The following is a 15,495-nucleotide window of genomic DNA, read 5'->3' as shown; positions in this document are numbered from 1 at the left end:
CGCCCTCCTCTCCACAAGGGATGTCAGAGGCCCCCATTTTGCACATAGGAGCGCCGGGGGCCCCATTGTTCATTCTCTAGGCACTGGAGGTGCCTTCATCAAGCCAGGTACTGTTAAAGGAACAATATATAGAACATAAGTTCTTACTAGAGACTTCTCCTGATTTATATATTGCCTACCTGTTTTTGATGGTGTTACATATGTGTATGCAAATGTTCCTGTTATGGGCATGACATGCTAATATGTTTTTCTAACTTGCCATATGTTTTCTAATGTTCCTACTATGGGGGTTTCATGATATTCTTGTGACAAGTATTCTAATGTGATAACGTGTTTCCTGACTACTGCTTATGTTGCAGAATACTGAGTAACCTGTGTGTTATGTGTGACTACTGCTAGTCTGCAGAGTAACTAATGTGTAATGTTCTGACAACTGGTAAGGTAGCAGGATAGTACTAATATGTGATGTTTGGTCTGATAATTGCATAGTGTACAATACAGTATATTTTCATATAATCTGGTGTTGTGTTTCCTTTGTGGTGGGGATATTGCGTCACATGTGTTGTGTGTTGTACAAACGCTTTACACATTGCCTCCGGGTTAAGCCTGACTGCTCGTGCCAAGCTACCAAGGGGGTGAGCAGGGGTTATCTTGGACATGTAACTCCCTTGCCCTGACTAGAGTGGGTAAGTTCTGCCTGGCTGAGGTGCATACCCTAGCCAACCAGAAACCCCATTTCTAACAGGATGATTGAATAATTGCTTGGATAGTTAAACAAGGGAGCTCTTCTGGAAAGGGACATGCTGCTTACCTATGTCACTTACTTTCTTTTATGGTTATCAAAGCTATGGCTCAAAGTGGGAGGTATTTTAATTTGTGTTTTTCTAACTCATTGACTCACTGTATTGGTTAAGGGAGGCAGACGGGGCCCAACCATCATCATTCATCTGCCCCCTCCCTGTCCATGGCATTTCACCACCCATGACCGATGAAGTGCAGTCTGGTTCAATTTGTGACTGCAGGGTTGGCTGTGCAATGTGTGTCTGCTTCAGTTAATGTGCCATTTACAAAGTTTTCAATGCATTAAAACTGAACACACAAGGTGTGTTTCAGGTTTGTTTCCCTTCACCCACTTACTCATCTCTCTTAGTACTTCACTCCATTATTCTTTCCTATGTTCTTCTGTTCCCAACGACCAAAAAAATGAAAAATCAATTTTTGGCATGGCCCACATTTTTAAGGCCATGTGAATTGTTTCTAAAATATACTTTATGTTTTCCCATAACAGATTTATTTTACACTTGTTCAGATTTTCCCTTTAGACTTTTGCCTATTACAGTGACTGAATGAGCCAAAGCTTAGGCACACGATAAATCAATGGTATTGACTTCCCTCTAATGTATAGAAAAAGATCTACCTATCCGACTAATCACTTTGCCTTACTCTGCAGTAGACTATGGGGGTCATTCCTACCCTGGCGGTCCGAGACCGCCAGGGTAGGGGACGGAGGAAGCACCACCAACAGGCTGGCGGTGCTTCTGGGGCTATTCTGACCGCGGCGGTAAAGCCGCGGTCAGAAAAGGGAAGCCAGCGGTTTCCCGCCGGCTTCCCGCTGCCCCTGTGAATCCTCCACGGCGGCGCTGCAAGCAGCGCCGCCATGGGGATTCCGACCTGCTTCCCGCCAGCCTGGTTCTGGCGGTTTTCACCGCCAGAACCTGGCTGGCGGGAACGGGTGTCGTTGGGCCCCCTAACAAGGCCCCACATTGATTTTCAGTGTCTGCTTGGCAGACACTGAAAATCGCGACGGGTGCAACTGCACCCGTCGCACACCAGCAACTCCGCCGGCTCCATTCGGAGCCGGCTTCCTCGTTGCTGGTGCTTTCACGCTGGGCGGGCGGGCGCCCTTTTGGCGGTTGCCCGCCAGCCCAGCGGGAAAGACAGAATAACCGCCGTGGTCTTTTGACCGCGGTACGGTCTTCTGGCGGTTCCCGCCAGGCGGGCGGCGACTGCCACCCGTCAAGGTAGGAATGACCGCCTATGTCAAGTTTCCTTTCCTTACTACTCAGTGAATTAATTTGTTGGAAATAATTTGTGGTGGTTGATGAAGCCAGTGAGTAAAGTGGGACTAGTAAATGCCTGATTTGATTTCAAATTTGGTGTAAGGGATACTCTGTAGATAACTTGCCAAATACAATCTATACAGCCTATTCCTTTCCCTGTAGTGCAGTGCATCATTTTCCCCGCCACCTACTTACGGTGGACAGGATCATATATCTGCATTTTATATGTGACGTGTATGACATAGTATCTTATTTATTATTCATCTGCCTCTTAAAGGTCAGGGTAGAAATGAAGTGCAAGGTATTGTGGAGAAGAGCAGGGCCATTGGAATTAAAGATAGATAATTGTCAACTACAGCTACCACAGCTGCAAACAGTAGCAAAGTACCCAAAGTGATGGCTAGCATGCCTCCATTAATTTGGCAAACAAGTCATGCACCATAGCGCATAATGCCTTGCTCATAAATGAGAGGTAATTTATTTTTATTTTTCGTTTTTATTTCTCCAGTAAAAGTGTCAGTTTATTTACCAGAAAAACCTTTAAAAGAAAAAAAAATCAAATCACTGTTTTTTGATCTGGTGTCAATCTGCCTACATTCTTTTCTACCAGACAGTCAGTGCTTTTATGTGAGGCATGTGTGGGTAAATGCCCCAGAGGAGCAGCAATGTAATGCTACTGTGCCACCCACTAGTTACTTAAAAGAAGTGCTTGCTCAGAGCAGTGTTTACAATTTGTATTTTTTATTTTAGTTTTTCTCACTATACCTAATCCTGCTGGTCGATCAGCATCTCCCATCAGGCAGGAGATAGCAGTCTATCTGTGGCGGCAGAGCCGGAGAACGCCCAGGCCGAATACCAGTGGATGGAGGTCCTGGAGGATAAAGAGGCAAAAATCGCTGCCTCTTTCCCAGACCAGTTCATCAGCAGCACGTCAGCCCCAGCCTCCCGGCCGACACATCACCAGCACCACCGTCAGCTGTCAGAGGCCCTGACTGAACCTGCTGCTGTCCCCTCCCACTCTGACAGTGCATTGCTCCACCGTATCCTGCAGCAGATTGGACGTATGGAGAGCCGGCTTGCTAGCATCAAGCAGAACCTGGCTAGCTCCAGACCCAAATAGACAGTGAACTCTTCTGAGCACTTTAAAAAAAAAATGTTTTGATGGGAGGGACTTGTTGTGGGTGGAAAGGGTATTGAGGGAGTTTGGACGAGGTTTCACTTTGGACTTTCATTGGACTTTTTGGGGACTGAGCTATTTGTTTGGGGAGAGAGCTGGCCTTTTGTGAGTGGAAAGGGTGGGTTTTCTTATTTGTTAAAAATGAAAGGGGACAATTTATTTTACTTCATTTATGCCTCAAATGTTTATTTTGGTGTTTTAGTTTGCACTGGTGTCTTTTATTGCAGCCTGTTTATTTAAATCTGATAAAAAGGTGTATGTCATTTACTTATACTTTTGCTCTACTGCCCTCGGTAACTATATTGACCACTAGGGGATGACTGCATTGCCTATTTTGTCTACAAAAACCTAGATACAGACAAACAGCATTTTCTTCAATAGAAGTTAAGCACTAACTAAACAAGTTCACTTAAATCCATTGTTCTTCTCTTACTTCAATAGATGAAGGCAGGGCTGATAGCTCAGCCTTCTTACTGCAGGGTTTTCCCAAGATGACGTCTTAACTTAAGGGGATGGGAGTAGTAGTAGCAGGATAGAACACTAACAGGGAAGACACAAGTTGCCACTTCCACCTATGTGAACTCAAACTGCACGACTAATCAAAGGGTTATCCATTACTGTCAACTAGATTTCAAGAAGACTGAGACCACGCTATCACAATCACAGTATTTGGCACACAACAAAGAAGACCTGATATGGCAGTATTTGACATACAACAAAAAAGACATGATGTGATAATAAAAACTAGCAATTTCAACTCCTTCCGAGCAATGGGGAGCTAGTACTTAAAAACTAAGGTTGGGGAATGGAATCCTGGAGTCAGGAGCAGTAGGGTAAGAGTCAGGAATGGTTGGACAAGGTTAAGTGTTTATGCAACACACAACACAAGGCCCTAATGATGATGGTAATGGGGCTGGTGTGGAAAATTGCTCAGATAATAGAAGGACATGCAGTGAGTTGATGTTGCTTTCACCTCATTTACCCAAGCAAATGTATAATCTAATTATGGTGTAAAATCAAGTCACATCAGTATAAATCACATACCTCAGGGGGAGATGTTTAGGGGCTCGATGAATTGATGGTAAAGGGTATTTGGGTAAAGGTGTGATGAACAAACACTACACAAAGGAAGTCACAACAATATTCATTGGCGCGCTGAGCAGCACACCATCATCAATCTGTTGTGGAAGGGAACAATGAAGGAATAAGTATGATACAGTTCAGTTAAATGCATTGCAAACAGTCCTTCTGCCCCAGAGAGACCCAAGATAATATATTTTTAAAAGGTATGTCCTCTAGGTTTGAAAAATACAAATTATGGAAAATTGAAGTTAACCCACCCAGTTCTAAAAATTATGACTGTTAAAAGAAAAATGATATTGTATTACCAAATTGGGCATTACTTTTCCATTCTTCTTGAAATGTCCGTCACTCTTTGGTGCCTGACTGAACCTGTCCAGTAGGTAAGCTGGAGTGCTGAGCTTTTGCCAAGTTTTGTTTGTGCAGGAGAAGACTAGGAGAAGGCCTGGGTATGGAAAAACAGTAACTGTGTTCCAGAGTAAAGAAGAAGGACAAAAGGAAGCAAGGTAAGCTTCATGAGTAGTCATGAGTGTACCATGAAGACTCAGAGGCAGAGCAAGAACATAAAGAGGAGATTCGCGTTTGAGCCAGCAATGCAGCAAGCATACACTCAGCAGCATTTCCAAAATCAACACAACTCTCTCTACACAACAGAACTGAATGAGTACCAGTCCTCAGAGTCTCTGCCATCATCATGGTTTCTCTCTTAAGATGATAATGTTATCCTCCTAGCTGTTAATCCTGAATCCTTCCATCCTCTTCCTCCTTCTCCTAATTCTGAGTCACTCTGTCCCAGTCCCAAACCGAGTGGGATAGAACTGTGTAGGGCACTCCTGTTGAAGAACAAGTAGAGAAAGAGATTTTGAGTATTGTGTGTAGATTTGTCTTTGGTAACTAAAGTGACGGGCCTGTTCTCTGAAGAACCATAAAAAAGGAGTAGAATCTGCAGGTATATTTCGCTAAGTTTGAGAAGGCAAATAATTTTCAAGAAAAAATGATCACTCAACAGCCTCCAAACATTGCAAATTATCAAAATCAAGTTTACAAATTTGTTGAACTCCCTCCCTTACTGTCACCCACCACATACATCATCAATCATCACTCACAATCACTCAATACATCATATCACCACTCATTGGTACAATAGTTAATACTTACCTCTTCCAGCCAAGCACAGTGCTTCAAAGATACAAAACATTATTACCTGTTTGACAGTAGCAACACATTGGAAGTTGGCATTGGCACTGGCAGTCTTTTACTCAGTGATCTTCCGGGGCAGCCCTGCTAGCTGATGTAAAAAAAGAATAGGCAGTGGCATGTGAGGGAGGCAGGCATTGTCCCCAATGTCCTGAATGGAATGTGGGGTCTGCTTCACTGCACACAGGTCCAACAATGTTCTTTTGCAAAGAAAGAAAGAAAAAAGTTAAACGAGAAATAATCAAAAAGTTCTAGGGTGGCACTGGCATACTCAGGCCCTCATTATGAACACAGCGGTAAACACCTCACCGCCAGCGGTGGCGGTAACAACCGCCAACAGACATGTGGTCTGTACCGCCAAATAATGAACCAAATGAAACACAGGCATCCTGAAAACCACTCACTGCCAGGAGAGGAGTGCCGACAACAATGGCAGAGCCTGCCCGCAGGCCGACGGAAAGGCCCTACCCGCCCATCAAATAATGAAGCACTAGACTGCCGTCAGTTACGGGGCGGGAACCACTGCCACGCAAAGCCAGGCGGAAATGAACCAAATATAAGGAAACACTCACCGGAGGCTTACACAACATGCCGAAGCAGACATGGATAGAGAGCTGCAGATCATGCCAGCCCTGCTCCTTGCCATATACCTCCACGATCGAGACCACCGACGAAGACGACGACGGTAAGCACCTCAACCTACTAAACAAGGGAAGAAAGGGCACAGTGACATACCCACCCACTCCACCCACCCTGCAACGCTCCCACAACCCTTCACAGTAGCACAAGCCATACACCCCACAGCAAGAGGTAACTCAACTCGACACAAGGCAAATCCAACCTGCCCAAAGTATATACATGTGCCCCACACCCACAAACAATGAAACAAGAGACCAAGGCTTCATAAACACAGGCCACACTTTAACCTTTATTATGCTCACTGAGCACCCGAAGTGCATATAAGGCCAATGGCCAGTCCTTCAGAAAACAAGTCTGATGGGCCACAATGGCCCCAACCTGACTCCCACCAGTGCTACGGTACTCCACCTCATAGGGGCAACAATGGGGCATCCAGGCACCTGAGGGAACAGGGGCAGGGGGTGGTACGGATTGGGATTCCTGACAGGGGTGGGACTTAGATTTACGTTCGGAAGGTAGAGGAGGTTTGGGTTTGGCCTTGGAAGGTGGGAGAGTGTGCTTGGACCGGGTGGTGGCAGATGGAACAGGTTCAGCACGGGGCTTCTTCCGCTCTGGGGAAGGGGCACAGGAATGTGAAGGGCGGGCTGTGACCTGGAAGGAGTGGACAGGGCAAGGAGGTGAGCACATTTAGGGATGAGACGGGGTGGGCCAGTGGGTTGGAAGAGGTCAACACGGGAGAGAAAACATTTCTTAGGTGCAATTGGGGTGGACCTGGAGGAAGGCGTGGAAGTGGAGGTAGAGGGAGTGGTCGTAAGTGGTGTAGGTGTGCGTGATGTGGGTGCAGGTGACTGGACAGTATGCTGAGGTGTGGTGGACGTGTGATGGATGGGTGTTTTGTTACGTTTGAGTGTCTTGGGAGGATGGGGGTAGACAAAGTGGGACAAGACAGGCTGCCAGTGTGAATGTATGTTGTCTGGGTGTCTGCAAGTCTGGTGAGGGTGTGCTGCATGTGTCAACTAAAGTAGTTGTGGTGAGTGCAAGTGTGGTGTCTGGGGTGCATGTATGGATGTGTGCTATTGTGGTGACTGTAGGAATAGGGTCCACAACAGTGAATGAAGATACAATGCCTGGGGGTTTGCATGTACTGGGGACAGACAGGGAGGCGGAAAAGATGGACACACTGGGGGAAGTGGATGTTGTTGTGTGTGCATGTGTATGTTGGCTGTGTGTATGCTTGTGGTGGGAATTGTGGTGCTTGTGTTTTGAAGTGTGCTTCTTGTGTGTTGAGGTGTATGCCCGCGTGTCATAATGTGTGCTTTGGACGGGTGAAGGGAGTGGGATGCCGGAAGGGGTAGAGGAGGTTGGAGGGGGGACGGAATGACCAGGGACACTGGCTGCCATCCAAGAGGAGGCCAGAGCCTGAAAAGATCTCTGTAGGCCAGACACAGCACCGTGAATGCCATCCAGATGGGCATTGGTCTGCTGCATCTCTGATGCTAGCCCCTAGATGGCATTGACGATGGTTGTCTGCCCTACAGAGATGGTTCTCAGGAGGTCAATAGCCTCTTCCGTGAGGGCAGCAGGGCTGACTGGGGCAGGGCAGGAGGTGCCTGGGCGAAGGAGACGCCCACCCTTCTGGGTGAGCGGGCACGGGCAACTCGGTGGGGAGCAAATGGGAGGGTGGTGATGGTATGGGGTGTGGCAGAAGATGACACAGTAGTGGTGGCCCACTAGGGTCCACCACCGCCATGGAGCTCCCATTGGAGGAGGTATCGGAGTCACTACCTCCAGTGGTAGTTGCCTCCCCCGTGGTACTCCCCTCACCCTCCAACCCACTGGTTCCCTTAGCGTCGGACGACTCTGCCTCCGAGGATCCGTGGGTCGCTGCATCCGCACTCGCCGGTGCCTCAGCTTTCTCGCCAAATGATGCTGATGTACCCAGACAACACAAGAGAACAGGGATGGGGGACAAAACAGGAGAGATTTTGAAAATAGCTGAATGGAGGTACAATAGTGCTTCACACATACACCCACCCAGAAAACCCTCCAACAGGCAGCACCTACCTCTATACCCATGGGTATGCCCCTGACTAGTGGCCAGAACCCTGCTCTACAGCCATTCCCCAAATAACTGAAGGACCTGACGTGTAGTAGACCTGATCAAAACACCCCTACTCCCCATGGGGGCCATGATGTAGATGGATATCAGTCATAGTTCCTGCAACTAGGCAGCATAAATCCGAATGCACACACACACATCCATCAAGGGTCAAAAATATGGTACGTATACTCACCCCCTTGTGACTGCTGTGCAGCCTTCAAGCGCTGATCAGTATAGGGAAAGGTGCGGAAGACATTGTGACGCGAAGGGTTAATTAGCTTGAGCAGTGTAGATGAGTGTGATGCCTGTTGAAACCCCCCCATACAACGTGGAAAAGTTCATGATATTATTTTCAAGCTTGTTTGTGTAGAAGACTCAGTCTCAACCTTGAGAACAAGAGTACAGGGAGAAGATGGAATGAAAACAAAGGCTGGAGAAGGGCAGAGCAGCCAAGTACTGATAACATAGCTAGAAAATGCCAGAATGAGATAGAATCCAAGCTTCGAGTTATTTAAGCACTGAAGTGTGGGTGAGGGATTTGAAGACCGCAGATGGAGTTGTGAAAGCTGTCATGGCCCAGCGCTGCCTCCCTGTTTTGCTGACCGTGATGCTTGAGGGTGAGAGAGGTCCAAGCAGGCGGTAGAGGGCTTCCCAGCATTTCGTGGACTAAGTTAAGTTCCACACATGGATGAAAGGCCTTTGTTTCTCTGCTCTATTATTATGACTGATTATTTATGCTTGCACTGTGTTTATAACCTGAAGTATTCAGCTCATTTATATTTTGCTTTCTAAACCTCGTAGTGTGAACCTGCTACAGTAACTGAAACATGCATTTTGGTGTGCAGTAAATCAAAGCTTATCTGAAGTATTCAGTTTGTTTATATTTTGCCTCCTGAACATCATAGTGAGAGCCTGCTGCAGTAATTGAAACATGCATTTTGGTGTGCAGTAAATAAAAGCTTATCTGAAGTATCCAACTCATTTATAATCTGCTTCCTGAACATCGTAGTGTGATGTATTTTGGAATACAGTTAATCACAACTTATATCTGTCAATGAACTCTTTGCTTATATAAATATGCATAGATGCTCTTTGTAGTGTACTTATATATAAATAGATGCTTTTCATTGCTATTCTTATTCTACTATTGTTAATGTGCTAAATGTCTACATTTACCTGCAATTCTAGTAAAGCTAAATTGTATTTATAATTGGAGTGTGGTCCTTCATTGAGCGTCCTTATTGACTTATACCGAACAGGTGTCAACCAGTCACCTGAATAAGACATTTTGGTACCAGAAGTGGGGCATAAGTCAATAATGCCTCTTTGGGGACGTAAGAAAAGTGAGGCAGAGAGCGGAAGGCAGCCTTGGGCAAAAGCCAGATCCATTCCCGGGTGGTTAGCAACTGACCCGTTCTCTGGTGTGGCTGGACTCCTGAACCGGTCGGCAGCGCCGGTGTTATGGGAGGCATTAGATGAGAAAGTGACTCCTCTCTTAGTGGAAGATGCGGTTGAGAGTGTGAAGCTAAGAGGGGCGAAGCTGGAGCTGAAAGCAGCAGGGCAAGTGGGATGGCTTTTTCTGTCTGCGCTCCGTACGGTATACAGGTAAACATTAACACACGATGCAGAGATAAGAAAACTGCGGGGTGAGGTTGCAGCCTTACAGGAAAGGCCGTTACTTATGAAAGAGACCATAGAAAGTGCAGTGACTCAGGGTGATCAAATGGAGGCAAGGTGCACCGCATTAGCAGTGCGAGTAGCAAAAAAGAAGTGTAGGCAGAAGCCTAAAATGCCCTCAACTGTGCAAATGAGGGCACTGATACGCAAACAGAAGAGTAGGCAGAAGCCTAAAATGCCCTCAACTGTGCAAGTGAGGGCACTGGTACGCAAACAGAAGAGTAGGCAGAAGCCTAATATACCCTCAACTTTGCAAGTGAGGGCATTGGTACGCAAAGAAAATTGGGATCCATATACTTGGGATGGAACAGTCTCAGACAATGATGACTGGAATTGGGAGGATGAGGTGGAAATACGTGTAACAGAACTAGGTGGAGTTTAAAGTGGAGAAGGACGTGTAGGTGAAATTGAAGGTGAAAAGGGAGTGAATGGTGGGCAAATACAGAATTCTCGTTTGGTAAGAGATTATACGCAGAGTGAGTTGTTGGAAAGAACCCGTATGTTTAGGAAGATGCCTGCAGAGCCTTTGTTTAAATGGTTGGTGAGATCGTGGGACACTGGAGCAAAAGATGCACTACAGAATCCTTTTACGTTAGGTCCCATCACAGAAGGAGACCCGTTTGAGCTGGACATGATAGTACAGGATGATGTAGATGATGTAGTGATGTGGAGCCTATGGCAGAGGCAGGGAAAAAAGAGGGTGCCACAAGATTGGGCCTTAGCGGAAATAGAACGCATAACTGATGATCGGCCGGTCACCTTAAAAACATGGGTCCCCTTACTAGGTTGGACAAGAGAAGGAGGGGTTGGCAATAAAGTAGGTAGAGCACAGGAGCTTGCCATCATGAAGTGGAAATGGTATCTGCAGCAGAGGGCAAAACCGGGACCAGCAAGCGTGTCGAAGTTACAAGAAGATAAGCTAGGGGCAGTGGACTTGCAGGCAATGGCCCCTGCGCCAGAGCCCTCTGAAATGGAATCTTCACCATTTAAGACAGCCCCGCCTTTTGAACAACTCACCGAAGAAGAACAGCAAAATGCATGGTTCACAGATGGTACTGCCCGGTACTACCAAGGAAAAAGACAATGGCAAACAGTCGTATTCCAGCCTGCTACCGAAACGATGTTGCTGCGAGGAGGAGATAATGAATCAAGCCTGCTTGCAGAACTGCAGGGGGTAGCACCAGTGATCAAACAAGCCCCCATCGGAGAGAAAACATTTGTGTACACTGACAGTCGGGCCACTTACCAAGGACTAGTAAGCTGGGCCCCGACTTGGCGCAAGGATAGATGGAAAATTAAAGGCACCCCCATTTCGGGAGGTGAGCAGCTATGGGAAGAGATGTGGGAGAAAGGGCAAAACTGTCAAATCTATGTGGGACATGTGGATGCCCATTGCCCATCGGATACCTCACTTGCATCTCTATTCAACAACACCGCAGATCAAATGGCCAAAACACAAACGGTGGTCATCAAGGAGGAAGCTGAAGCTGCTTTAGCAAACAGGGCCCATGCAACATCCGGACATCTAGGAGAGAATGGCACTTATGCATGGGCACAGCAACAACAAACTCCAGTCACTAAAGAACAAGTGCAAAAAACAGTAAAGGAGTACCCCACATGCAACCAGATTAGACAAATGCCCTTGCAAAAGAAGCCTAGCGGCCATATCAGAAGAGGAACTGCAGCTACTACAGTGTGGGAATTGGACTATATTGGGCCATTACTAAAAGAAGGAGGAAAAAGCTACGTATTGACCATGGTGGGCACCTACTCTGGCCTTATGTTGGGTATGCCCTGTAAGTCTGCAGACCAAAAGTCCACTTTGCGAGGGCTAAACTACCTGATAAAACATTATGGGGCACCTGTTGAGATCCAAACAGAGAGGGGCACACACTTTCAGGGAAAACAGTGCCGGGCTGGGCGCAGGAACAGGGAATTCGGTGTTTTGTGCACCTTAGTTATTATCCACAAGCTGTAGGCATGATTGAGAGATATTACGGATTGTTGAAAGAACAGCTAAAAGAGTTATCAGCACATGACAGACTTGCACAAGTGATTTGTGAACAAGCGTACACCCCCCACATTGAAGAAAGATCTGCCCCCCGATAACACCCAGAGAGGTGAGGGAGGACTTGGAAGCACAGGAAGAAAAGTATGGGTGAACCATCCAGGGAAAAAGCCAGAGGCAGGAGAGCTATTGAGTCAAGGTGTGGGGAGTACATATATTGTACTTTTAAAGAACTCTAAGGTACCTGTATTTGTACCTGCAGTGAGACTCGTAGTGTGAACCTGCTACAGTAACTGAAACATGCATTTTGGTGTGCAGTAAATCAAAGCTTATCTGAAGTATTCAGTTTGTTTATATTTTGCCTCCTGAACATCGTAGTGAGAGCCTGCTGCAGTAATTGAAACATGCATTTTGGTGTGCAGTAAATTGAAGCTTATCTGAAGTATCCAACTCATTTATAATCTGCTTCCTGAACATCGTAGTGTGATGTATTTTGGTATACAGTTAATCAAAACTTATATCTGTCAATGAACTCTTTGCTTATATATATATATGCATAGATGCTCTTTGTAGTGTACTTATATATTAATAGATGCTTTTCATTGCTATTCTTATTCTACTATTGTTAATGTGCTAAATGCCTACATTTACCTGCAATTCTAGTAAAGCTAAATTTTATTTATAATTGGCGTGTGGTCCTTCATTGAGCGTCCTTATTGACTTATACCGAACAGGTGTCAACCAGTCACCTGGATAAGACAAGCGCCCATCCAGATCCGGGTATGCCACTGCCAGGATGCGTTGCATAAGGGGGGGTCAGTGCCCAACGGGCACCCCTTCCCCTTTGGGAGGACTTCCCCAGTTGGGCCTCGCAGATCTTTCGTCCCCAGTGCCGCAGGTCCTCCCACCTCTTCCTGCAGTGGGTGCTCTGCCGGTTGTAGACCCCCAGGGTCCGCACCTCCTTGGCGATGGCATGCCAAAGTCCCCTCTTCTGGTGGCCACTTACCTATAAGTGACATACAGAAATGCAACACAGAGGTCAGACACTGGCCAATCATATACAGCTGGCTATATGTCCAATATGGGACGGACACTTCAAACCGACTAACAGCACACACACACCCAGCATGTCAGGAACCCTGGACCATCCAGTGTCAGAGGTGCACACATGTATGGAGCCAACACCAACCACTACACACATCCATGGCCCCCAATCCTCCTACTCACCTGTACCTCTGGCTGTCCGCAGAGCTTGGCGTACAGGGGCAGGACCCCATCCACGAGCCTCTCCAATTCCTCTTGGGTGAAGGCCGGGGCCCTTTCCCCTGCAACACGTGCCACTTCCATGACCAGAGGCAGGACACAGCAGTGCACTCAGTGGAGTATCTGCTTGCACAAGACCAGGGAGTCTTCAAAGTGAAGTTAGGGTGACGAGTTTGCGTACACACCGTGGCGGTGTGCACTGCCACCGCCGGCGGCGATCATGATACGCTAGGATTCCCCATTGACATCCATGTTAACCAATGAAGTTGCGCACGGCGGTAAACAATGCCTTACGCTGTTAAGTCAACCGCTAGCGGTATGAGGTCACTTCTACAACAACAGTTCTGGATTACAGGGGGCAGGCATTTTGGCCCAAACTACGCATTTGTAAAACTCTCATCTGCACAATGCAGGCCCTATTGTTCCCCAAACACCCATAGGCATGTGACAATTAACATTATCTTGCCTGACCAGCCCTGATCTATCATTGTGGTCAAGTTGCTGTAATGTCACACACACTATGCATTAGTGTCAATGACAATCATGCCAGCAGTGCTGAATGAATAACAATGTGTGCAGATGTATGTGTTCCTCACACGTGTTTTCAACTCCTCCTAGGTACAGACCCTTGTGGCGAGGAAGAGCCCCATCGGTGTACAGACCACTTGTTGATTTGCGGACTATGGTGGAGCGTCACATCATTATCAATCACAGACTCACTTGTGCAACTATTCTTGAACTTTGTGCATTACTGGATCCTGCACTGACACTGGCAAATCGTAATCAGCATGCCATCCCTACTGAAGTGCAGGTGCTCTCTGCACCCCATTTCCTGGCCAGGGGCTCATTTCAAGTGACAGTGGGCATGGGTGCAGGTTTTTCACAGCCAATGTTTAGCATTATACTGTCAAGATTCCTGAATGCATTTGTACGACACCTGCAGTCCTATGTGAGGTTTCCCCAAGGTGCTGACCTGGCTGCCATCAAGTCGGACTTCTATGCCTTTGCCAACATACCCCATCTGATAGGTGCCATCAATGGCACCCACATAGCTATCATCCCCCCAAGAGTCAGTGAACAGGTGTACAGAAACAGGAAGAACTTTCATTCCATGAACATTCAATTGGTGTGTACTGCAGACCAGTACATCACACATGTGAATGCCATGTTCCCTGTTTCAGTCCATGATTCATTTGTGCTGAGGAACAGTAGTGTTTCACACAAGATGGAACAACTACAAGAGGACAGAGGGTGGATCATAGGTAGGTGTTTCTGTCACTTATTGCCACATAGCAGACAGCCAGGCTGTCTGCCTCTGAGGCTTGTCAATGAAAGTTCTGTTTTGCACCTTTTTCTAGGTGATTCTGACTATCCCAACTTGGATCCTGACACCAGTGAGGAATCCTGGAACAGATGCAGAGAGGAATTACAATGAGGCCCATGGACGTACTAGGAGGGTGATAGAGTGCACAATAGGTCTCCTGAAGGCTAGATTTCATTGTCTACATATCTCTGGCGGTTCCCTGGCCTTTGGGCCTGAAAAGGTGTGTAGAATAGTGGTGGCCTGCTGTAGCACTGTTTGGTGGTGGATTAAGTGGGACACTTGGAGGACAGTTTTTGGCAGAGTCACTTCTTAGAGGGGGCCTTGTTCTTGGCAGGTTTTCCTGTGCCATATCTTGGCCTGAGGGTCCGTTTGGGCGCTGTTGTTGGCCTGTAGTGGTTGAGATGAATGTCCCCTGTGTGTTCTCAGTGGGTGGCTCATGTGAAGTTGCTGCTGATGCTCTTGTTGTCCCGTCTGTATCCTGTGCTGTAGTAGGAGCTTCCTGTTCTGTGTGGGCCTCAGGTTGTGTTTGGACAAGCTGCAGCAGTCCACCTGCTATGATGGCCGTTGTGCATTGTGCAGTTTCCACTGCTCCATGGCCTCTTGGTGGTGTGCTTGCTGCATCCTCTGACTCTGCTCCAGGGTGGATACTATTGGGCCAATCTGTCCTGGGTATGGTGATATGCTCCCAGAACCTCCAAGATCATGTCATGGCCTGCAACATCCATCTTGTGGCATCCCCCCTGGACCACTGATGCCCTCCCTCTGGGCCTAGCCCCCTGTGCCTGTGTCCCCTGCACAGGTCTGGAGGTACCACTGGGGCATTCATATGCCTGCTTGTTGGTAGGGGGTGACTGTGGCCTCTGTACTTGTGTTCCACCAGTCTGTGGCCTAGATACACAGGTGTGTGGATGGTTGCCCTGGGCTGATGTTATTGCCTGGGTGGTAGGGGTGTCAGTGGTACCCTGGGTG

Source organism: Pleurodeles waltl, chromosome 3_2 (genome assembly GCF_031143425.1).
Source record: "Pleurodeles waltl isolate 20211129_DDA chromosome 3_2, aPleWal1.hap1.20221129, whole genome shotgun sequence".
Classification (NCBI taxonomy): domain Eukaryota; kingdom Metazoa; phylum Chordata; class Amphibia; order Caudata; family Salamandridae; genus Pleurodeles; species Pleurodeles waltl.
Note: the sequence above shows the minus strand (reverse complement) of the source record.